The sequence below is a fragment of the Thermobia domestica genome, chromosome 16 (genome assembly GCF_964235325.1).
Source record: "Thermobia domestica chromosome 16, izTheDome1.hap1.1, whole genome shotgun sequence".
Classification (NCBI taxonomy): domain Eukaryota; kingdom Metazoa; phylum Arthropoda; class Insecta; order Zygentoma; family Lepismatidae; genus Thermobia; species Thermobia domestica.
The window spans coordinates 138,808,197-138,819,185 of record NC_137469.1 but is presented as its reverse complement, the minus strand read 5'-3'; positions in this window follow the sequence as shown (position 1 = coordinate 138,819,185).

Here is a 10,989-nt window from a genome sequence, read left to right as displayed (position 1 = left end):
GCACGACCGCATTTCATAACACAAACTTTACTTGCTCAGTTTTTATATGTTCCTGTGAGCGAGAGTGCTCTTAACTCTGAAGTGAAAACAGATATGTAAACTTTGGTTACGGAAATGGATTCAGGAGTAAATTCCAGTGCTATTTGATACCCCATGTGACTCCCTTGCCATTTATCATATTTGACGGCGATTCAATATGGCGCATTTCAAGATGGCGATCATGCACTGGAAGTACTCTCACATATAGATGATCTGCCTTGGTTTACAATACTGAAGTCAGATCTATCAAAAGCTTTTTCATTTTTGTGCTAGAAGGGTATTCTTGGACATTGCCTACAGGATTTCAAGATGGCGTCGGTGTAGCAGCTCAACGAAGCATTTGCGCACCGAGTGACTATTACTACGTTACTTGGCAACTCGAACTGAATCTTGTCACGAATTTTCATCAAAATTCAACTCTCACGGTTTATGGACCTTCCTCGTTAGTTTCTACTTTCTCGTTTAAAAATGTTCCATGCAACGGCGCCTACTTTCCAAAATTTCTGTGGGTGCATAATAATGGCGGGACGTGTTAGCCTACCGCATATGTTTCAGGAAAGTGTCGATATTTGATTGAGTTATTTTTAATTAAAATCTTTTATGAACACTGTCATAAAGGGCTATGCTGTGATAAAGTAAAATATGCCGGAAATATAAGGATAAATTGCTGCTCTAACATTAAATTGTGGCTGTTCTAGCTCAGTCGGAAACGCGACTGATTTAAACGCAAGAGAAACGGGTTCAAGCCCAGGTGCAAACTAAAAATCTTGTGGATGCAGCGCACTCACAAGATTATTTCTGTGAGTACCCGAGCCCTGGAGCACCCACGTGGTCGGTGCGCATGGTTCCATGTATGCTCCGACAGGTTACAGTGATGAAATAGCAATTAAGGCAAAGACTGAAGTTTCTTAGCAGCCCTTTTACCTTTTGAAAAGAAATGAAATGGAATATTTCAGTTTAACGTTAAAGGCTAAGGGAGATGAAGACAAGTGAATGATGATGGAATAATTGGTGGAATGAGAAAGTGGGAGGAAACGGGAGTATTCCGAGAAAACCTACGCACACGATGTTGTTCACCTCAAGCTTACTTGGCCTGGAATCGAACCAGGGACCACATGCACCAGATATAAGCACTCTACCACTAAGCCACTGTGCCCCCATCCTTTTGAAAACAAAAGTCCAGTTTTGCAGTTGGTTTGCCCACCGGTCTGTCTGTCGCTCAATTTATTTCGAAAAGTAAAATAACTATTGATAAACGGAATCGTTAGCTTTATAACCTATATGCTACTTCGTGTATTCAACTCCTTGCATCTCAGAATGAAACATGGTATATACAAGGTGTGTTAGAAAAATAACGAGACGCTTTTTTTTTTGTAACGATGAATTTTATTTTTACAAATCTAACCTTATTCATATACCAGTACTTTTTAAATCTTTTATTATTGTACACATTTTGGGTTTTTTTCTTCTTATGTTAATGGATGTCGCACAAATCACTAAAACTAGAACCCTCCTAGAACAAAGTTTTTCTACTTTCACCTCAATGGCTTATCTCAAGATTTCATCTTTATTCCGTTCTGTGGAATAGCTGTTGAATTTTCGAAAAGAAAATCGTATTTTTCTTTATAGCATGCTCTGTTATGGTTGAATTTCCTCCGTATAGTAGCAATGTTTTAAATTACTAGTTCCCAACCTGCGTACTTCATGCCTGTCTCCTTCACATGACAAAGACAAAATGTCAAACATTTGGCGCGTGCGAAGTTTGCTGAAGCTAAATTGTAAATGATCATTAGGATTGATACTCTAACCATAATTTCCACTTTATTCCTGCCAGTAGCTTACGCTTCTTATTTACTTTTCACGAGCAGTCAGTTTAGGAACCACTGTGTTGGACCAATAATATTCTCCTCTACAGTTCTTCTTGCCTGGTCTATGTAGCACTTAAATAAAGAAGGTAGCTCTGGTTCGAGTAACAGATACAACTATTAACAAATAGAAGAAAAACTAGAAAATACACAATAATATGATTTTATACTGCTGAGATGCTAAAACTATTCGTGTCTTACAAGAAAATAACCTACCAATACTTTCTCCTCTAACAAAATACCCTAATCTCCACGAATACAATTTGTTTCAAGAACAATAATAATAATAATAATAATAATAATAATAATAATGTATAAAAGTAACCAAGAAAGTTCTGTCGCTTGTTGTGGAGGTCTTGTTACATTGCCCCTCACACCGTGAGTTGAATGCGAATGGAGATAAGGCGAAGGTCAGTTGTTGATGTGGATATATCCAATATACTACCTGGCTGTTTCAGTTCAGTTACACTGTGAACTTGCGTAAGGACAGAGTGAACATGGGACCTCCACAGAGCGTCATAAGAGCGTGTATACTGTACGAGTTCAAACTGGGGTCAACGCCGCTGCAGCGGAGCAGAAAATATGAGAGGACTTTGGTGAGGGTGTCGTGAATACGCGGACAGTGCAGCGGTGGTTTAAGTTTAAGGACGGTGTCGAAACACTCGAAAACGCACCACGTGCCGGAAGACCAACACATGTACAAAATGAAGATCTTCAGGCAGTAATTAAGGCGAACAGTGGTCAGACATGTGAGGAACTGGGACTACAATTCAGTGTGAGTGGAGAAACCATTCGGCAGCACTTCCACCAACTTGGGAAACACTACAAGTTGAGTCGATGCGTCTCACATGATTTGACTCCGGACCAGAAGGCCACGCGAGCAGACATCTGTGTTTCTTTACTGTCTCGTCTAAGGAAGGAGCCATTTTTGGACATGGTGTTGACATGTGATGAGAAGTGGGTCCTGTACAAAGCTCCACGGCGCCGTCATCATTGGTTAGCTTCCCATGAACCAGTTCCGAAACCAGCACTGCAGCAGAAGAAGGTCCTCCTGTGTGTTCGGTGGACTACTCGCGGCATTGTGCATCGGGGACTGCCACCAGCTGGACAAAGCATCAATGCAAATGTATACTGTCAGCAGTTGAGCCGTGTTCAAGAATAACTTAAAACTCTGGAGCCAGCACTCCTGAATCGCAAAGGTATCCTTCTGTTACAGGACAACACTAAGCCCCACGTAAGTAGGATGACCCGCGACACCATTCTAAGCCTTGGATGGGAAATATTGCATCCGTCATACTCCTCGGACATTGCACCGTCCAATTATCACCTGTTCCATTCCTTGGACCATCACTTTAGAGGACGCCCGTTGAGTAATCTCTAGCAGAGGTGCAAAATGTACTTGCAATCTTCTTCGTTTCACGGCCCACCAAGTTGTACCGCGATTGAATCCATGGCCTTCCAGAGCGTTGGCAGCAGGACGGATCCAGGACCGACTTCTGGGGGGGGGCGGTGGGTTGTCATACTGCTACAATTTAGGGCTCAAAACTTTGGTATGGTTTTTATTTTTATATATAAAATAAGAAAGTTTACTCTTCTGGGGGGGCGATCGCCCCCCCTGGATCCGCCACTGGTTGGCAGATGCTGATGGGAACTATTTTTGATCTTCCAGGTAGGGGAGAGGGGGGTACATTTGAACATCTGTTTTCGAATATTCGTTTTTGCTTCCAAACACTCAGTAAATTTCTTCCTAGAACTGTAGCAAAAACTAAATATAATATACATTATATTTGCCATAAAATAGAGTACTTTGTTTGATCTTATCATTCTGTGCAAGGGCGCGGGGGGTGTCGTTCAAATGTACCCCCTTGGGGGGTAGATTTAAACAAGCATGGGGTAGATTTGAACATACGTGGGGCAGTTTTGAACAAACCATTATTTTACTAGAATAATCGTTATTTTCAGGATGAATTCGTTTACGAACAACAAGGCTAATGTAACAAAGCACCATTAACGGTTTAAGGCACAAGAATTTACCAATCGCGTATGGCAAGGAAATAATAATAGTAATAATTGCTGAAACATATATGCAGGCCCGTATTTGTATATTGTGCGCCTCTGTGCTCTAAATAATTTGCCTCCCCTTCGGAAACACATCTGAATTGAGTTGAATTCATAGTTTTTGGGGTCACTGAGATGAATAGTGACATTTTTAATCCAATTCAACTTCAAGGTCATACTCAACTCCCGAGTGAAGCGGGCGAGAGTTTAAAAGTAATCGAAAACGACAGATATTAGTGTTGAATTCATTGTTTTCGAGGTCGCTGAGTTTAAGGGTATCAGTTTTCATGATGTTCAAGTTCATCCTCACCCCTTGGGGTGGGAGTAGGAGAGAATGACTTTTTTAAAAATAATCAGATAAGCTAGCTAATTAATAACTACTGTAATTAGAACGAATTAAACATTTTCTCGCTCTTGCGCGGGACTCTGAGTGTGATAGTATTAAATATAAATTTATTGTGAATCTTTTTAAAAAAAAATCCAAAATTTTGCCGCCCCCTAAATTGTGACGTCCTGTGTTCGAGCACAGAATAGTAGTTACCTAAATACAGGCATGCATATATGCTGTACGTTATACGTTTCACACACACACACACAAAAGGATATGTGGACAACATATCTATAGGCGTAGGTGTGATCTGAAGAAAAATTTAAAAGAATACGATCATCGTAGCATATCTGTGAAAATATGATTATGATTCATTTTTTAATTTTGCTCGTCATACCTGATAGGCTTAATGGAAAACCTATTACTACTAGCAATCTAAGAGATCTAAGAAATTACATTTTTTTCACCACTAACCGGGTACTGGACACAAAATTTATTCTACCCTAAAATTCTGCAAATCAACATGAAATGTCAGAATTTTTGCAGTACGCTTTGTCTCTCCAGAAGTTGAGGGATTAGAAAGTCTACACACAATATCAGCAGTTGACACTGAACATTTGTCTTCCTTGTCTGAGAACACAAACATGTTGGTGGTACTTATAAGTTTCAGAAAAGTAGAGGTAGAACAATGTTCAAATGTGCCCCCTAATTTTTGTTCAAAACTGCCCCAACCGGCATGACAAAGCTGAATTTGGTATTACCCAGATAGTACAAACTATTGTGAAATACAAATGGCAACATTAGATAAGTAAATTAATGTACTTGCTTCTGCAATGAATGGCAGATAATATTAAAACACAGGCTTCTGTCAAAAATCTTACAAAACTTCACAAAAATTCCAACTTTCCACCCCACAAATGTAACAAAATACTGCTGTTCATCAACAGTTACACTAAAATGGCAGATAACAGTTGACCGTCTCGCAACGCAGTTTTGCCAAACTAAAAATTTTGAAACCACCAGATATGCTATTATTTCTAGCCTGTTATCTTAAATGTTCAAAGGTACCCCCTGTTCAAATGTACCCCCTTCTCCCCTACGTCTTAGGTGACATATCGATGTTTGAAGGTGGTGGGTGAAAAAGCGATAGAATTCTCGGTTACCTTTATAATACGGTGGGGGGCACTCGGTAGAAAAAGTGTAAAAAGGTTTTTAGGCAAGCCATCCTGAATGAGGTTTTCCTTATTCACCCCAGGCAAATGCCGGGGTGGTACCTAACCGCTAGTCCCAGACCAGAGTGCGAAATCGCGGGGGGACGGGGGAATTTCCCCCCACCAAAAATTTTATGCTTACATTCCCCATCACCACCACCAAAATCTATAGGTGAGGAAGGACAGATGGAAATCAAATGTCATAAATTAATAAAAATAAAAAAAAACTTGGTCACACCTTCTAAATAGTGCTAAAATAAATTAGTAGCATGCCTATAACTTCCTTATAGGCTACAAGGGGTTTCTATAAGGGAAAAATATTTAGTGTACTGCAGACAAGCATCCGACACAGGGAGTAATGATAGGGAATTTGATCAAATAAAGCGGCAGGTAATCCAGGATTTAGTAGACGAAGTAGAAAGTAGGTTTCTTTCAAATGATGTGCTAAAATGCTTTTCAGTGTTTGAAAATACAGATCATAATAGCATGAGTGGTTTATACGGTAACATAGACGTAGGGTCTATATAATGCAGTTCCTGATACTGCAGTGTCAGAATGGAGAGAGTATAAGTGAAGTTCTAATTCGGTAAATGGTTTTCCACTTCTTAAAGCCTTAACGAGGAAAGTTAGCTCTGTGCCATTAACAGCTGCTCGTATGAACGTGGATTCAGTGTTGCTCATAATATTAGAAGTTCCGAAAGAAACCGTATATTGATGAGTACCTTGCAATCTTTATTGATAATTCAATTCAATGGACCCAGGGGCGGATCAAGGACGGACTTCTGGTGGGTCTAGGTCAAAACCCCCACACTCAAGAAATGTCAAAACGCCCACACGATCGGTCATAACCCCCACACAAATGGACAAATCTCCCAAACGCACGAACGGTCAAAACCCCCACAGCCAAAACCCCCACACTCAAGAAATGTCAAAACGCCCACACGATCGGTCATAACCCCCACACAAATGGACAAATCTCCCAAACGCACGAACGGTCAAAACCCCCACACTCAAGAAATGTCAAAACGCCCACACAATCGGTCATAACCCTCACACAAATGGACAAAACAGCCACACATAGCAACGGTCATAATCCCCACATAAATGGACAAAACTCCCACAAAATCGGACAAATCCCCCACACTCTGAAATGATCGTCATTTCACGTCTTTGTTGCGGCTCTTTATGACGCCCAAGAAGAATAGTTGCAACATCAGTTTAAGTGGAATAAAAAATGTTATTAAAAAGTACAAGGGCAATACATGAGTGTGGGGGTTTTGTCAATTTGTGTGGCAGTTGTGACTATTTCTGCATGTGGGAGTTTTGTCCATTTCTGTGGGGGTTTTGTCCATTTATGTGGGGATTGTGACCGTTGCTATGTGTGGCTGTTTTGTCCATTTGTGTGGGAGTTATGACCGTTGGAGGTTATGACCGACTACCAGTGTGGGGGTTTTGGTTGTGGGGGTTATGACCGTTCGTGTATTTGGGAGATTTGTCCATTTGTGTGGGGGTTATGACCGATCGTGTGGGCATTTTGACATTTCTTGAGTGTGGGGGTTTTTACCGTTCGTGCGTTTGGGAGATTTGTCCATTTGTGTGGGGATTATGACCGTTTGTGTGGGCGTTTTGACATTTCTTGAGTGTGGGGGTTTTGACCGGTTCCCCTTCTGGTGGGGGGTTGTAATACTGCTACTTACAAGGGACACCCGCGAACTTGAACAGGAGAAACAGGATGAAATTTCTAAAGTTAACTAATTTCAGGTCACTGAATCCAGTGGTGATAGTCGTTTCCATGCAAAACCAAGCAGTCAAGCAGTGGCGGTGACAGTTCATGAAGAATGGGCCAATTTTCTAGACAAGGTATGAGAAGAAATGGGAAAATTGAAATGCTCAATGTAGTAAATATGATTAACGATTGATTCTAAAATATGTAGAAGCTCATGTGAATGCCTTACATTAATCACAGTGTTACCAACTCTTTGAAAATCTTGTGTGAAAATGGTAATGGAAGAAAGTGCCACAATAATGCGATGTATTGTTTTACATAAAGAACCCGACACATTATTCGGGAATGAGATCTTGTCATGTTATAAAACAGTATTACTAACTTCATAAAATATAAAAGAGGTAATAAACGTAAGGTATAAGCAAAAAAGAAAAAAGAAAAGAAAAGAAAACTTTCAATCAGACAAGCGGGAGGGAATCAGCACGTACAGAAGAATGAGTGGTGTTACTGATGTCCATGTAATACCCTGCATCTGATGACAGGTGGCATCTTTGTGTATGGACATTAAAAGTAACAGAGAAGTATCACGATAAGATATCATTATTATAAGGACCAAAACAAACATGGAATCATCGAGACGACTGTGATACCAGTAAAATGATATAATACTGAAGAACTTAAAATATATATTACGCGTCTACATTGACATGCAAGTGTGTGAGAACCAGTTAATTCTCAAAATGCAGATGTGGGTTGTCAAGGAAGTGGTCATAGCACAGAGACAGTGTACAGTATGCACATTTGACCACTACTACTGACTCACAGTCAGCATCACCTCTGCATAGTAACAATCCTATGTCAAATGCCACACTAATGACATTATCAAATGACAATATTACTGATCCTGGTTCGTATCCTGCCTTTTGCCAGGCATATTGCAACATAGGCTTGTAGATAGATGCTGGAAGTTGATTGTGGATCACAGAGTGTAGCTTGATAATGAAATAACGATCGTGGAAATTCGCCTGAGGTTTGTCACATTGGATCTTGTAACAGTAAATCATCATTGTGCCACTCTATACTGTTATCACTATTGTACACAACTACACTTTATACGGAACGAGATCCATCTGCTAGTACACCACTCACGCGTCTGTAGCGGTTTATGCTGGAGTTCCCAAATACCATTGTCAGATGGCGCCTGCTACCTGACGCAGCGTATTACATGGATATGAGTAACATCACTCTCACTTTCTGCACCGGCTGATTCACTCCCACTTGCCTTTTCTGATTGAAAGTTTTTCTTAACTTTATGTTTGCTTATAACTTAAATGTATTACCTCTTTTATACTTTGAGTGTCCCCGGTGGATGAGTGGATACGCTCGTCGGCTGGTAATCAAGGAGTCCCGGGTTGAATTCCCACTGGGAGCACAAGTGGTTCGGATCCCACTTTAAGCCGTAGGTTCCATCCTGGGACGTCATCATCATCATCCCATGGGAAACAATGGCAAATCATCATGGGTTCAGCTTCCCCCAAGGACCTTCGGGTAAAGACCTACCTTTGGACAGAATACAATACGGTACTTCATCATCATTATACTTTACGAAGTAAGTAAAACGGTTTTATAACATGACAAGATTTCATTCCCGAATAATGTGTCGGGTTCTTTATGTAAAACAATACATCGCATTATTGTGGCACTTTCTTCCATTACCATTTTCACACAAGATTTTCAAAGAGTTGGTAACACTGTGATTAACGTAAGGCATTCACATGAGCTTCTACATATTTTAGACTCAATCGTTAATCATATTTATTACATTGAGCATATCAATTTTCCCGTTTCTTCTCATACCTTGTCTAGAAAATTGGCCCATTCTTCATGAACTGTCGCCGCCACTGCTTGACTGCTTGGTTTTGCATGGAAACGACTATCATCACTGGTTTCAGTGACCTGATATTAGTTAACTTTAGAAATTTCATCCTGTTTCTCCTGTTCAAGTTCACGGGTGTCCCTTGTTAGAGCTACTTTTAAGAGCACCAAATTCTGGGATGGGTTTTATTTATATATAAAATAAGAAAGTTTTCTCTTCTGGATGGGGGGCGACTGTCCCCTGGATCCGCCCCTGAATGGGTTTCTTTTAAAATTATGGGATGCTGTTACTGCTGCTGATACGTGGGTTTCGTCTGACCATCACATGTTCAACTCTCGTTACACACGGAAAGAAAGTGAAGAAATGAAGTATAATCTTAAAATTTTTCTCTAAGGTAATACGTTATTACAAACTATATATTAGGTCTATAAATCATTCAATACTAGTATTTTTGTGGCTCTCCCCACTGGTCTATTGGCTAGCACGCGCGTACCATCTTTGGTGTACGGGGTCCCGGGTTCGATTCCTGGTGGGAGCGCCTCACAAAAATTTGAACGATTACGGTGGTTCGGATTCTACCTTAAACTGTAAGTCCACATCTCATAGCCTCGCTGCTGAAAAGGAATGCTAAACTTAAATCACCAAATCAATCGTATTATTGTACTTTCATTTTTTAAAGTTTAGCGTCCTACGAATATCCACCAAGGCTAAGGGAGGCGGTCATGATGAGATAGATGATAATGGTGGATTAAGAAAGTGGAACGAAACGATAGGACTCCGAGAAAACCCCCATACACAGTGTTTATATACCACAAGCAGAATTTGCCGCGAGTTAGAATCCCATGCACCTGAGGTGAACGCTCTACGACTGAGAAAACGCGGCTTTTCGTTGCCTTCAAGTATTTGTGTTCAAATCATATATGTTATTTATAATAATACATTCTTCCTAATAATACGATATAGATACATAGTATTATTTAGACTTACATAGGTAGCCGGATATCTGAGCGCCCAAACTGAAACACTAAATACAGTGAAGAAACGTGAATTTCACAAATAATAATAAAAACTATACTCTGACTCTACAGTTCATGGGACTCTATGGCTGGTCAGGTGGAGCGTTTCAACTTCGTATGTGTAATGCTTGGTTAGCACATCGGTTCTCACGCGCTATTATTTCTGGCTTCTAGATTTCACACCACTATTTTCGTGAATGTAGTCCTCCTTATGATGGTAAACACAAGGAGACTGTGCTCCCATGGGAGTCTAACCCTGGATCATACGCACCGAATTGTATATTAAATGCAGTAGATAAGTGTACTAATTTAGGTTAAATGAATAAATACCATTATTAAAGTATTTTAAATAACAACGACGACTAATTTGAACATTTATTATTATTATTATTATTATTATTATTATTATTATTATTATTATTATTATTATTAATAATAATAATAATAATAATAATAATAATAATAATACATGAATATTTTAACTTTTTGGAGCCCCCACTACATGTGTGAAGCACAGTGAGGCATTAGTATGGACCGCTGAGCTTCCTTACCCCCACCATTTTCAAATGATTTCGCACCCTGTCCCAGACTGCTTCCTTCCTTTAACAATCCTTTCTTCCTTCGCTTTCCCCGGATAGTATGTTCACCGAGGGACATCATCCCTCATACTTGACGGGCTAAATGGCCATAGATGCCGACAGTCCAAGAATCTAAAATTCTAAATAATAATAATAATAATAATAATAATAATAATAATAATAATAATAAAAGTGCTACAAACATCCATTAGATAAAAACACATCACTTTTTAGAAAGGCTGCAGAATCCAGGTGCAGTAGGTGAAAAAATAAAATAATAATAGTAATGAAT